The sequence below is a fragment of the Engraulis encrasicolus genome, chromosome 7 (assembly GCF_034702125.1).
Source record: "Engraulis encrasicolus isolate BLACKSEA-1 chromosome 7, IST_EnEncr_1.0, whole genome shotgun sequence".
Classification (NCBI taxonomy): Eukaryota; Metazoa; Chordata; class Actinopteri; order Clupeiformes; family Engraulidae; genus Engraulis; species Engraulis encrasicolus.
Window position 1 is genome coordinate 52,844,813 of NC_085863.1, and position 12,542 is coordinate 52,857,354.

General features: G+C 45.1%; 1 protein-coding gene across 1 annotated transcript in view; it reads left to right on the forward strand.

Moving 5' to 3' along the window:
- Positions 1 to 12,542, forward strand: part of fstl4 (follistatin-like 4) — a 118,328-nt gene that overhangs the window by 76,694 nt on the left and 29,092 nt on the right. The gene's annotated exons all lie outside the window — the stretch shown is intronic.

Consider the following 12,542-nt stretch of genomic DNA (forward strand, 5'->3'; position numbering starts at 1 on the left):
TCCTTCTGTCTGTCTGTCTGTCTGTCTGTCTGTCCAGGCCTCCTGTCTGGACGGCCTTCTCCATCTGGAGGAGGAGGAGGAGGAGGAGGAGGAGGAGGAGGAGGAGGAGGAGGACACATGAGGCGGTCTGGGCTGCTCTGCTCTGGCTGGCACTCAACGACCCCATGAGGTGGCAAACTTGTCTAGACACGGATGCGGTCTTGGCGAAGGGGTTTGATATCTGTGTCAGGTTTCGGCTTCATGCTGCCTTGAGGCTGGCTGCAATAACAGAAGATATTACGCTTATTATTTCGGCTTATGGAGGACGAAACAAATATACCGCAGATACCACAAACAATGCAATGAATGCGCTTATTGTTTTCATTTGCCATTTTCTCGCACGGTGAGTTTTGCAACGCTGATTCAATCCTTGGAGAGTTGAGTCCTTAGAGAGAAAAGAAGGAAAGTATTCAAATCAACTCTTCATTTTTCTGTACTGTAGCAATATTGTGAATGATAATTGAGGACTCATACATCCAGACGCAAGACCGCGACACTGACCAAACTTGCAACCCTCATGTTGAAAAGTGGACAGGTGGACAGCCCCTCCGGTGTGTCCACACAACTCGCATGCAAGGTTATGTCAATCTTAATTAATGACTTATTTAATAGAAGGGAACCTAGCGTAGCCGCGCATCAATCACTCGTTTATTGGCCCTTTGGGGAGGCCGAGGACACCTAAAAAAAATAATTAGCGCCGTAAAGTTTGCACTCCGTCATTACGATGATGAAGTGAAACAGGTCGAGAGGAATCAGACCAAAGTCAATGGAACGCCCTAAAGCTGTCATTGGACTTTATCACCTCCTATTACAGACCTTTCCTTATCATCTGCAGGAGGAAATAGCTAGCTGTCCTAACATGGAGCGCATTAGCTCCCTGTGAGATAGCGCTGCCGCGACCTTGCAGTCATAAACAAGGTCAGAGTATGTAAATAGATCGCAACAAGTACACACAGGGTGTAAATGTGTGACATTTCAGCTCCCGTGGTAGTATTTTGTGAGAGACGGCACGCTCTGATGGATTTACATCCACATTTCTTACTGCTTTTACTAATTTAGTGTCCCAATTATTGATGTTAGTATACTTTTGCGTGGGCTAATACAGTATGTGTGTATATGGCTGGTGAATTTGGGGAATCTTCAAAGGCTTGTGAGGTACCACAAATCTGAGTCCTTCTGAATGGAGACGCTATATTTGAATTTACTGTAACAGTATGTCTGTCATGATCATGTTCAACCCCGTTGAATGGCCACCTCACTGACCAGCCCTGGTGTTGAGACTCAACACCACTGCAGCATCAGTTTGTTTAATTAAATCTGTTGCAGGTGACGGTGGGTACAGTACACACAGAGCAGATTCCACAGAGCACTTTTGTGTTATTACATGAAGAAAATGCACTTTCTATCTATGGTCATTTTAAAGTGTGTTGTTCGCTGCATTGTTTATTCAGTGCTATTCTTTCAGTGATCTGTACTACAGGTATGAACGACTACCGTCCATCGTGCATAGGTTTTCATTTCAAAAGTACTACGGCTCTCCAGTTTCAGGACTTAAAAGGAGGTTTCCAGCTGAAGGATCCCTTTAAGTATTTAAATTTTTAAAAAATGTATTTATTGATATTGTGTCATAAATATACACTTTCAAACAAACATGGCCGAAATAAGTGGACAACCACATTATTTAGTTTCAGTAAACTAACTCTCCATTCTGGTTCGTGTGAGGTCAGTGTGGACGTTGGCAGCATTGCCAAACACACCCAGCGAAAGGTCAGCCATTTATTCTGGAGGAGCATGAATTAGAAGAAGACACTGTGCTGACATAATCCTCTGCTGCTCCCCCTTCTTTCTAAGACGGGAGAGGAGACGGGCCCAAGCAGCACAGCAGCCAGGGCCCCTGACAGCTTTTCAAAGTAATCTGAAAGGGCCCCCCAGCCCAATAGATACAATGTAATGAGAACCCAATTATGGGCCCCCCTCTCTCCCTGGGCTTGGGACAACTCTCCCCTTTGTCCCCCCTTCCCCGCTGTCGGCACCCGTAGCTGCAGCCATGCAGTGCAATTTAAAGAGCTGTCAGGGACAAGAGGACAGGACAGCTCCAGAAAATCGCTGTCATTATAAATAGCACAACAGCAATCTAATCCTGCCCAGCTCCTGGTGTGGTGTGGGGGGATAACATCAGGGGATCCTCACTCACCTCACACACACACACACACACACACACACACACACACACACACACACACACACACACACACACACACACACACACCACACACACGCACACACACAGGCACACACACACACCACACACACACACACACACAAACACACACACACACACACACACACACACACACACACACACACACCACCACACACACACACACACACAACACACACACACACACACACACACACACACACACACACACACACACACACACACACACACACACACACACACACACACACACACACACACACACACACACACACACACACACCTCCCCACAACCTCTCACAGTCGATTGCTGCAACACATATTTCTGTGTTCTGGCTGTAGGTGAGTCACACAAAAAGAAACAATGCATTCCTTAAAAAAACAAAAAACAAAACAAAGCAAGAATATAAAAAAGACTTGCACAAACGTAGAAGCACTTTGCCTTAGGGAGGCTCAGGCTGTTTGAGAATGATCAAAAAACAGCTAACTTTGCGAGAGCACACCGCCTGCTGCACAAAAATACCTCCCAGACTCTCTTTGTTCAGTTCCTTTTTTAACAAAAATACCCCTAGTGCTGATGCTCAGGTAAGTGATAAGCCCTAGTCTTTTGGGTCTGCACTTTTAACAAGAGCTATATTTCAGTCTATAGTGTGTGCTTCAAATGATCTCCCAGTTAAATTAATTTCTGACTAGTGTGTGCGGATGTAATTTATGACTACTGGGCTTCGTCTCTCCAGACACCTTGTGATAAGGAGGGAAAAGACTGTCTCCTCCCATGTAACAGGGAGGGCTGAGCAACGTATTGATAAGATATGCACATAATTTTGAATAATTTCTAGTCATGCCTTAACGGATTCATTCAGTGGAAAGTGTGTCGGTCAAATTTAAAAGGCAGACGTGTTGTCAAAGGATGTATGATAGATATTGGAAATACATGTAGTGTATGTATTATGGTAATGTACTACTTGTAATACACAGTAAACGGTTGCATAGATGTAATTTGACAGATGAAATACTTAGAAAGCACATATCATGCATATACAACAGTCATATGACCAGCCGTAGGCCCTAGGTAATATTGATGCAATGGCTTCTGTTTGAAATATGACGTGAAAGTAATTTCCATACAGTAATTTAGACCCATTAAGATTTACAGTATATGCAAGCTGCGTGCTTCAAAGTATAAGTGTGTGATAAAGCTTATACTGTTTAATGTGTGGTTTTCATGTACAGTACGACTCTCTACTTTGAAATTGGTCAGCCAGCAATTATATTCCTGTGTTAACATTTCTTGTTCTGCATCACATCACGCCACGTCAATATCCCTGATGCCTGTAAAACTTTATTATTACATATTTCTTCATTACTCAATCTGCATCTAGCAGGTCAGAAGCTACGGCAGTGGCCTTAATGGTTCATTTTTAATGGTTAACTTTCATAATTAAATTATATCCCGTGCGGCGCATGTACAAATTGTTGTTTATGGCCGAGTGGATTTATAATGGGTGACTTGACCTTTCATTTCCAACATTAATACTGTAGTTTAAGCAAACAGATATGACTTTAGTGTCATATTAAAGTAATTTACAGGTTAAATATGGCCATGCATGCTGGGGCCGCAGACCACACCTGCCTCTGTAAACAGGGCCCCCTCAACCCCGAGGCCTGGAATTAATCACGTACAGTAGCACTGCTTTGTCTCCCAGCAGGCCCATGCCATCCGGGGGGAGAGGAATGACACATTCTTTTAATAGGGGAACTAAAGTTAGGTGTGTGTGTGTGTGTGTGTGTGTGTGTGTGTGTGTGTGTGTGTGTGTGTGTGTGTGTGTGTGTGTGTGTGTGTGTGTGTGTGTGTGTGTGTGTGTGTGTGTGTGTGTGTGTGTGTGTGTGTGTGTGTGTGTGTGTGTGTGTGTTGTGTGTTTTGCTCTCTCTCTCATTCTCTCTCTCTCTCTCTCTCTCTCTCTCTCTCTCTCAAATTCAAATTCAAATTCAAATTCAAATATGCTTTATTGGCATGCCTATTGATAACAGTGTTGCCAAAGCGTACAGATAACATAAAAGAACATTACGGTCAATTTGGAACATTAAGCATACATGTGTTAAAAATATCACAAGCACACGCACACGCATACACACACGCGCGCGCGCGCGCGCGCGCGCACACACACACACACACACACACACACACACACACACACACACACACACACACACACACACACACACACACACACACACACACACACACATTTGCATCTCTCTCTCTCTCTCTCTCTCTCTCTCTCTCTCTCTCCCTATACCTCTCTCTCTGTGTGTGTGAGTGCATGTGTGTGTGTGTCAGTGCATACATGTGTGTTTGCATTTATGCGTGTGAGAGTGTGTGTGCGTGTGCGTGTGCGTGTGCGTGTGCGTGTGTGTGTGTGTGTGTGTTTGTCTGTGTATGTGTGAATTCGTTGGTGTGTGTATGCATATGCTTCGAGTTAAAAAGCTATATAAATTAACCCAGGAAAGTAGCACACAGCAGGTAGCATCTTAGGGCTATTTCACATCACATCGCTTTTGTCGCTTGCAAATAGGTACGTACCGTACGTGCCTGTTGATTCTTCTTTCAACACCCTTGTTAACAAGTTAGAGTTTTCACACTACCATGGTGAGATACACAGTCACACCACTTTAAAATCATTGTACTTGGTGTGAAAAGAACGTGACTTAGTTATCACACATGAACGCACACGCACATGCACACACACACACACACACACACACACACACACACACACACACACACACACACACACACACACACACACACACACACACACACACACACACACACACACACACACACACACACACACACACACACACACACACACACACACACACACACACACAATCATTATTCATTGTGTAAAAGACCAGATATCTGCAGCCTCTATGAACACACACCCACGTGTACACACACACACACACACACACACACACACACACACACACACACACACACACACACACACACACACACACACACACACACACACACACACACACACACACACACACACACACACACACACACACACACACACACACACACACACACACACACACATTTTACTGGTAGTATGAGGCCTGTATTACTTTAAAACAACCTTCCATTTAGCCACAGCTATTTGCTCAGAGACTTTTTCTTACAATCTGGGGTCATTATTATTTCAATGGTTTTCTTCCAGGTATTCCAGCTATTTCCTTCTTCTTGCAAGCCTATTCCTCTCTGCCAGTTGTATTTCAATATGGCTTTGTCGATGTCAGTAGATACACTGTGTGTGTGTGTGTGTGTGTGTGTGTGTGTGTGTGTGTGTGTGTGTGTGTGTGTGTGTGTGTGTGTGTGTGTGTGTGTGTGTGTGTGTGTGTGTGTGTGTGTGTGTGTGTGTGTCTGTCTGTCTGTCTGTCTGTCTGTCTGTCTGTCTGTCTGTCTGTCTGTCTGTCTGTCTGTCTGTGAAAGGTTCTTCCACACCTTTGGGTGAAGATTGGGGTGCTCTATTCAGGCTGATTAATGAGAGGCCAGCTGAATACCCATCTCCCATCACACACACACAGACACACACACACACACACACACACACACACACACACACACACACACACTCGCCCACATGTGTGCATACACTCGCACGTGCACACACACACACACACACACACACACACACACACACACACACACACACACACACACACACACACACACACACACACACACACACACACACACACACACACACACACACACACTCACACTCACACTCGCCCACACGTGTGCAAGCACTCACACGCAAACACACATATACACTTGGGATTGGGCAAAATGATCGACCCCGTCGCCATTAACCATTCCCTCTCTCTCTTTCTCATTTCGCTCTGCCTTCATCTCTCTCTCTCTCTCTCTCTCTCTCTCTCTCTCTCTCTCTCTCTCTCTCTCTCTCTCTCTCTCTCTCTCTCTCTCTCCATTCCTCACACCTCACACCTCTTCCTAAGGTAATAGCACTGACAAGAGCTTTCTTTCTTTTGCCCTCTGATTTTAATTATAGCCGAGGAGCTTTTGGATTTTCTTTTCGTTACGTGGCCTTTTGTATGACATAGCTTTTCACCATGAGAAAAATACTATTAAAGTAGCTGTTTTCAATTATGTTTCAGAATTTCTGATTAAAGACATTTGGGAGAGACATTTTTCCATTATTCAAAAGGCATTTCTGTGAGATGACATGTTCTAGTCACACAGTAGTCGGTCCTCAGTACACAATCATTTGGATACGCACAAAACACACATCCATTTTTTGGGGGGAAATTGTATACAACTTGCATTGGCCTACCACTTATAATTGGCACGCTGCTTTATATAAAGGAAACATTGCCTGCTTCTTCTCACACATCCTGTGCTATCTGTCAGCTGTAAATTCAGCTGTACATGTGAGATTGTTTCTCAGAGGGCGATGATGACGGTAATAAAAATAAAAAACACACCGTAACGTAATAGCTTGGGTGGTATTGGTAAAATTACTCTTACAGTGTGTTTTGTTTTGCCGCAGACACAGGGAAACGTGGAATCTGACAAGCCTCCGTCATTACGCTTCATTTTCCAAAACAGCTGGAGAGGAGGGTCTGGACAAATCATCTTAATTATGCAGGACACTGGTTGTCAAGATGGTGGCAATCACGAGCACAACACGTAATGCCTTCTGTCTCCTGATGCCTTAATCAGAGCGATATGATATGGTGCAATATAATGCTTTATAGGCCCAACAGGACATTTGTCTCGGACTCATTACTGGCAGATACGCTGTGCCACACGCATCATCATGAACAGATAATTGAATATTACCTATAGCAGTGATATCACAACCCGCATGTACTGTAGAAAGGTATAATAGCTATATTTTGGTTCCTTTGCAGTGTGCTTTATGTACAAATACCTGACATACCATACCTAACACTGAGCTCTAAAACATTAAGTAAACACTTTGATGCACTTTTGTATTGTTCTTCTGTGGTGTAAAAGTGGCAGAAAAATAAGACATCATTCAACAGTAACAGTTCCTATTGCCTTTTGGGCACTAGCGATTCATGATGTAGACTTGCAGTGTACCTACATGTGACCATATTTACACAGTCTTATAGGTTCTCCGCCACCAGACTTATGATGTTGGTATTAGTTGTACTCCTTTCCCTCCCTATGGACTGCAACCCCCAAACACACAGTCACTTGCACGCACGCACGCACGCACGCACTCGCACACTACCGTGGCTATATGGGGGTTCTATTTTAAAGTGGAAATGAAGCACTGACAACTATTATCATTTTTTGGCGGCTTATTTATTTTCATAAACGAATGGATGTTCATTGAACTGCACTTTTAAGTAGTTTTGCTGAAAAATGACATGTTATTACCGAGTTTCGCCACAAGGGCGCAGCCATGTTCGCCGCCTACGTAACGCGAATGGTAGAACTTGGTGGCTAATGTAGCCTTCCATTCACTTAACGTTAGCGTGTGCTAACTACAGCGCTAACTGACTCTAATCGTGGCAGTAAAATTGAAGAAGGACGAGGGGTTCATTTTACATTGTCCCTGGGTTTTCTATGTTATATACCTACTATCAGATGAAAGAGAAATGCCAAGTGTCATTATCACTTTGTGTCAAAAAGCCTTTGCTACGAGCATAGTGGGATAGCTGCAGCCATCCACCCATTGCATCCACCATAGGACAGGAGTCAGGACTGGGGCTGCTCGATCTCATAGGTTTGTAGTGACAGACCGTCACCAATAACGTCTTTTTCCTGCATTGTTGGAGGCTAATCTGATAGCCCATGTCTTTAAGTTGGCTATGTGGTTCAATTCAGTAATAGAAAATAACTTGCAAAATTGGCGGAAGTTTGGAAAGCTTTGTGAAGGGAAGGGACGCAGCCTCTGTGTGTGGCTATCCCATCCCCTCTCTCGTCTCGCTCTCGGAGTTGGAGGAGCTTTGGGGATTAGAAGTTGATGCCACGGGAAATGACACGTTGAACTATCATGGCCTACATTAAGTTATGGCATGCTTAAAGTAGCTGCATCTATTGTAGTAAATTATTATGTTATTGAAGTCGCGGATGCATCCTCAAACTGGCTGGAATAGCGGTGTTGCCTTGGATTATTGTTGACTGGATAACACCGATAAACGTGGGCACGGAGATGTCAAAGTAGCCTAATTCAGGTGCTTGGAAAATGTTGGCGAAATCATCGGAAGATGAAGGTAGGGAACTGCAACATTGCACGACATCGCACGATTATGAATAGTGATCATGTTGGCTCATGTTAGCGACTTGTCACCTTAGCAAAAAATAGCTGCTTGTTTACCTGTGGTTCATGTGATGGGATGTCTTGTCTGCCTTCATGCCTCATATTTGTTCTGTCCCACCCAAACACGTATTCTTGCTTCATTTGGGTTAAGCAAATAAGCTCATAATCAGCCACGCAAGTCCCAAATGTTTAATTCACTACTATCATAACAGCATTAGAATAGGAGACTACCATTCGCGTGACGTCACCCGCTGTTGGCTGGAAACGTTAACAGAAACGTTACGTGTTTGTGCTTTATTTTTTTATTAACGGCTTAAATTTCAGACTTCAAAAATATATATATATTTGCTGGCTTATCTTACTGGTGTTATAGACCCCTATATTAGGTCACTGCTTCATTTCCACTTTAAGACTGTAGGAGGGTCTGTGCTCTGTAGGTTCCAGTGACGCCTATTTCACATGAAGTAATCTACAGGAGCAGCAGCAGCAGCATGTGAAAGGCGTGAGAGGAAGAGAGCAAGCAAGCGAGTGTTTCGTGCCTCCGTGTCTTTTTCTCCTTCTTTACTTCCTTCTTTCTTTTCCTTCCGCCATGGTTCTGCGGCCCATTTTCCCAGATCAGTGTCTCCGGCGTGCGTCCTGACATGATGTGCGATGGCAGCGTGTCTTAGGCAGTGGCTGTGAAAACTTCATCACCGCGTCATTAGCATCTGGGAGGGAGGGAGGGAGGGAGGGAGGGGTGTGCGGTGCTGGCAGATGGAGGCAGGCGCTGCTGCACCTCCCTCATGCTCTCCTCCCTCACGTCTTCCCTCCAGTGCCTCTCCTTCTCTGCTCTCTCTCTCTCTCTCTCTCCTATCCCTGACTCAACTCCTTTTTCCTTGTACCTCCCTCTAGTGCCTCTTCTTCACTGCTTGCTCTCTCTCTCTCTCTCTCTCTCTCTCTCTCTCTCTCTCTCTCTCTCTCTCTCTCTCTCTCTCTCTCTCTCTCTCTCTCTCTCTCTCTCTCTCTCTCTCGCTCTCTCTCTATATATTTTTTTTTCTCTCTCCCTCTCTCTTACCCCTGTCTTAACTCATCTTCACTCTTCTTCTTTCCTTGCAGCTTCTTCTCCTCCCTCCCTCCCTCCCCCTATGCCTTTCCTTCATTCCTCTCCCTCTCTCTCTATTTCCCATCCCCAACTCTGCTCCTCTGCCTACATGCGTCTCTTCTTCCGCCTCTTGCCTTTCCTCTTCTATTTGTTTGGCGTGATGTCTTATTTAGGCACATCTAAGGCAGGGTAATGAGGGGCATGGGGTGGGGGGTGGTTAGGTTGGGATGAGTGGGTGATGGGGGGTGGGGGGTGGTGAGGGGAGGAGGGAGGGGGAAGTTGTGTGTCTCCATTCTGAGGCTCATTCAGAGGAAGCTTCCAGAAGCTATATATTTTCCCACACTGAGGGAGAGACCGTGCTCTGCATTTGTATGTATTCCTTGTTTTTCGTTCTGAAGGCGTGACTCTGATGCCCTGTTGAGCTATGCTATGGCAGATGAAATAGAGAGAGAGAGGGGGGGGAGAGAGAGAGAGAGAGAGAGAGAGAGAGAGAGAGAGAGAGAGAGAGAGAGAGAGAGAGAGAGAGTACATTTGTATTTAGTCATTTGTTTTGGTCCTGAATACTGACTCTGACTCCGATGCTTTCTCTAGCTATGCAATGGCAGATGAGAGCGAGAGAGAGAGAGAGAGAGAGAGAGAGAGAGAGAGAGAGAGAGAGAGAGAGAGAGAGAGAGAGAAGAAGAAGCGACAGAGAGAGAGGGAGAAAGAGAGAGAGATGAAGGCAGAGGGAAATGAGAAAGAGAGAGAGGGAATGGTTAATGGCGACGGGGTCGATCATTTTGCCCAATCCCAAGGAAAGTCAATTACGGGGGTACATGGTGCTATATTTGGCCCCAGAGAGAGGAGCAGGCGGAGGAGGGGAGGAGAGGAGTTGGGGGAGGAGGAAGTGGTGGTGGTGTCTGAGGGGGCAGAGGGAGTCATTAAGCAGATAATGCCGTGTCAAGCTTACCCAACGAGGGGGAGCCGGGGCCCATCAGAGGATTTGTAATTTGTCGGCGGCTCCTGGGTGAGCGAGGGCATGGGCAAGCCGACTGGTAAACAAACACAGTAGTTTGACTGCCTTCCCTTCCCTTTCCTTCAGCCTTCTGGCTGCCATCTTCAAACACTGAGGGACATTAGTTTTACAATGCAGTGTTCCCTGCTCACTTTTAGGGGAAGGAAGACACATCAAAGCGTTACCCCCAAACAACAACAAAAAAGGAATGCGTGTGTAGTACCCTGTATATAGTGATGGAGGTTGGCTATTCTGTTGCCTTTGTAAGATGGATGGCGTCTTACAGAGAAGAAGTCAGGTTCAAAGTTAGATGTGGATTCCAGTTCAGGTCCTCTGCTTGTTTGCCTGTGGTGAAAAAACTGGGGTTTTACTGTGAAGGGTTTAAATATGGTACTGATCTACTCATAGCGGGTTTACTGTGAAGTGTTTCAATATGGTATTTACCTACTCATAGCTATGCCTTACTTTGCATATACAAGTCATTCTTTTGCTATTTTACACTAAAATGGCTCTGACTTTTAACTTGAAGAGAATTTGTAACATCACCTGAAAGTCATTATCACCTGTTGCTTGAATTGTTTGTGTGGTGTCTGTTTCATCATTCACAGAGAACTCTGAGGAAATTCTTAGATTTATTTTATACACATGAGTAATTCCTAAAAAATCTATGAAACTCATAGATGTAAACACATGTATCAACATTACCTCAGTTTACGTACAAAAAAATGATATCGTTAAATGGCAGAGACGCTTATACACCGCTACCTGCTGCCTAGCTCTGTGTATGCTGTCAGCACTGTTATGGTTCTCCTGTCAGCGCCATTAGATGGGCTTGGTAGAGCGTGCACAACAGAAGGCAGAGGGAGTCTGTCTCGCAATATCATGCACGACACTTAGTAAACAAAACATTGCCTTTATTTCACTCAAAACCGCACCAGTTGAAGCTCTAATGCTCATCATGAGACTTCTGAAAGGAAAGATTTTCCGTGCCGACCATAGTAATTGAAAACTACTCAAGCTTCAACAAAATCAGAGTGTGCTTGTTCCCCTATGGACGTTATTGCGGAGCAGATTGTCTCCTCCGCTTCGTGTCACGTCTGGAGGAAGCAAATGTAAGAGGGATATTGTGTAGAGAGCTGACCGCTCTCGTTTCATCCGTTTCAAGGAGACCTGATAAGTCACACCGAGCACTGTCCCAAATGACATATCTGCTGGCCACCACCGTTCTAAATCGTCGCATTTACGTTCCGGGCACATCCTCATGACATCTGGAACATTGGGCCTTAATCACAATAACTTACATGTAGGCTGCTGCCCAGATACGAGTACCAATAACAGAAAAAAGACACTTGACACACACTTGTGTATTTTTGAGTGAAAGTGTTCTCACGATTAGCCTTCTGTGTGTGTGTGTGTGTGTGTGTGTGTGTGTGTGTGTGTGTGTGTGTGTGTGTGTGTGTGTGTGTGTGTGTGTGTGTGTGTGTGTGTGTGTGTGTGTGTGTGTGTGTGTGTGTGTGTGTGAGTGTGTGTGCGTGTGTGTGTGTGTGTGTGTGCGTGCGTGCATGTGTGCGTGCGTGTGTGTGTGTGCACGTGCTGATGCGTGCGTGTGTGTGTGTGTGATTGAATGGAGTTTCCGCACAGCCGCTCTCCGAGGTGGCCCCATTTGGAGGGTTGTCAGATGGCGGCGATCATTATTTATTGAACCGGTTATGGTGTTTTCAGAGCGCCCAGCTAATATTGACCCTGGGTCGTATTTATGACGTCCTTATACCCGACGCCCCCTGTTTCCCCCGCCCGTCACGTACTGTATATTAGCATGCTGCGCACAGCTTGTAGGGATATTGGTGTTTGACGTGCATTAAAAAGCTATTTGAA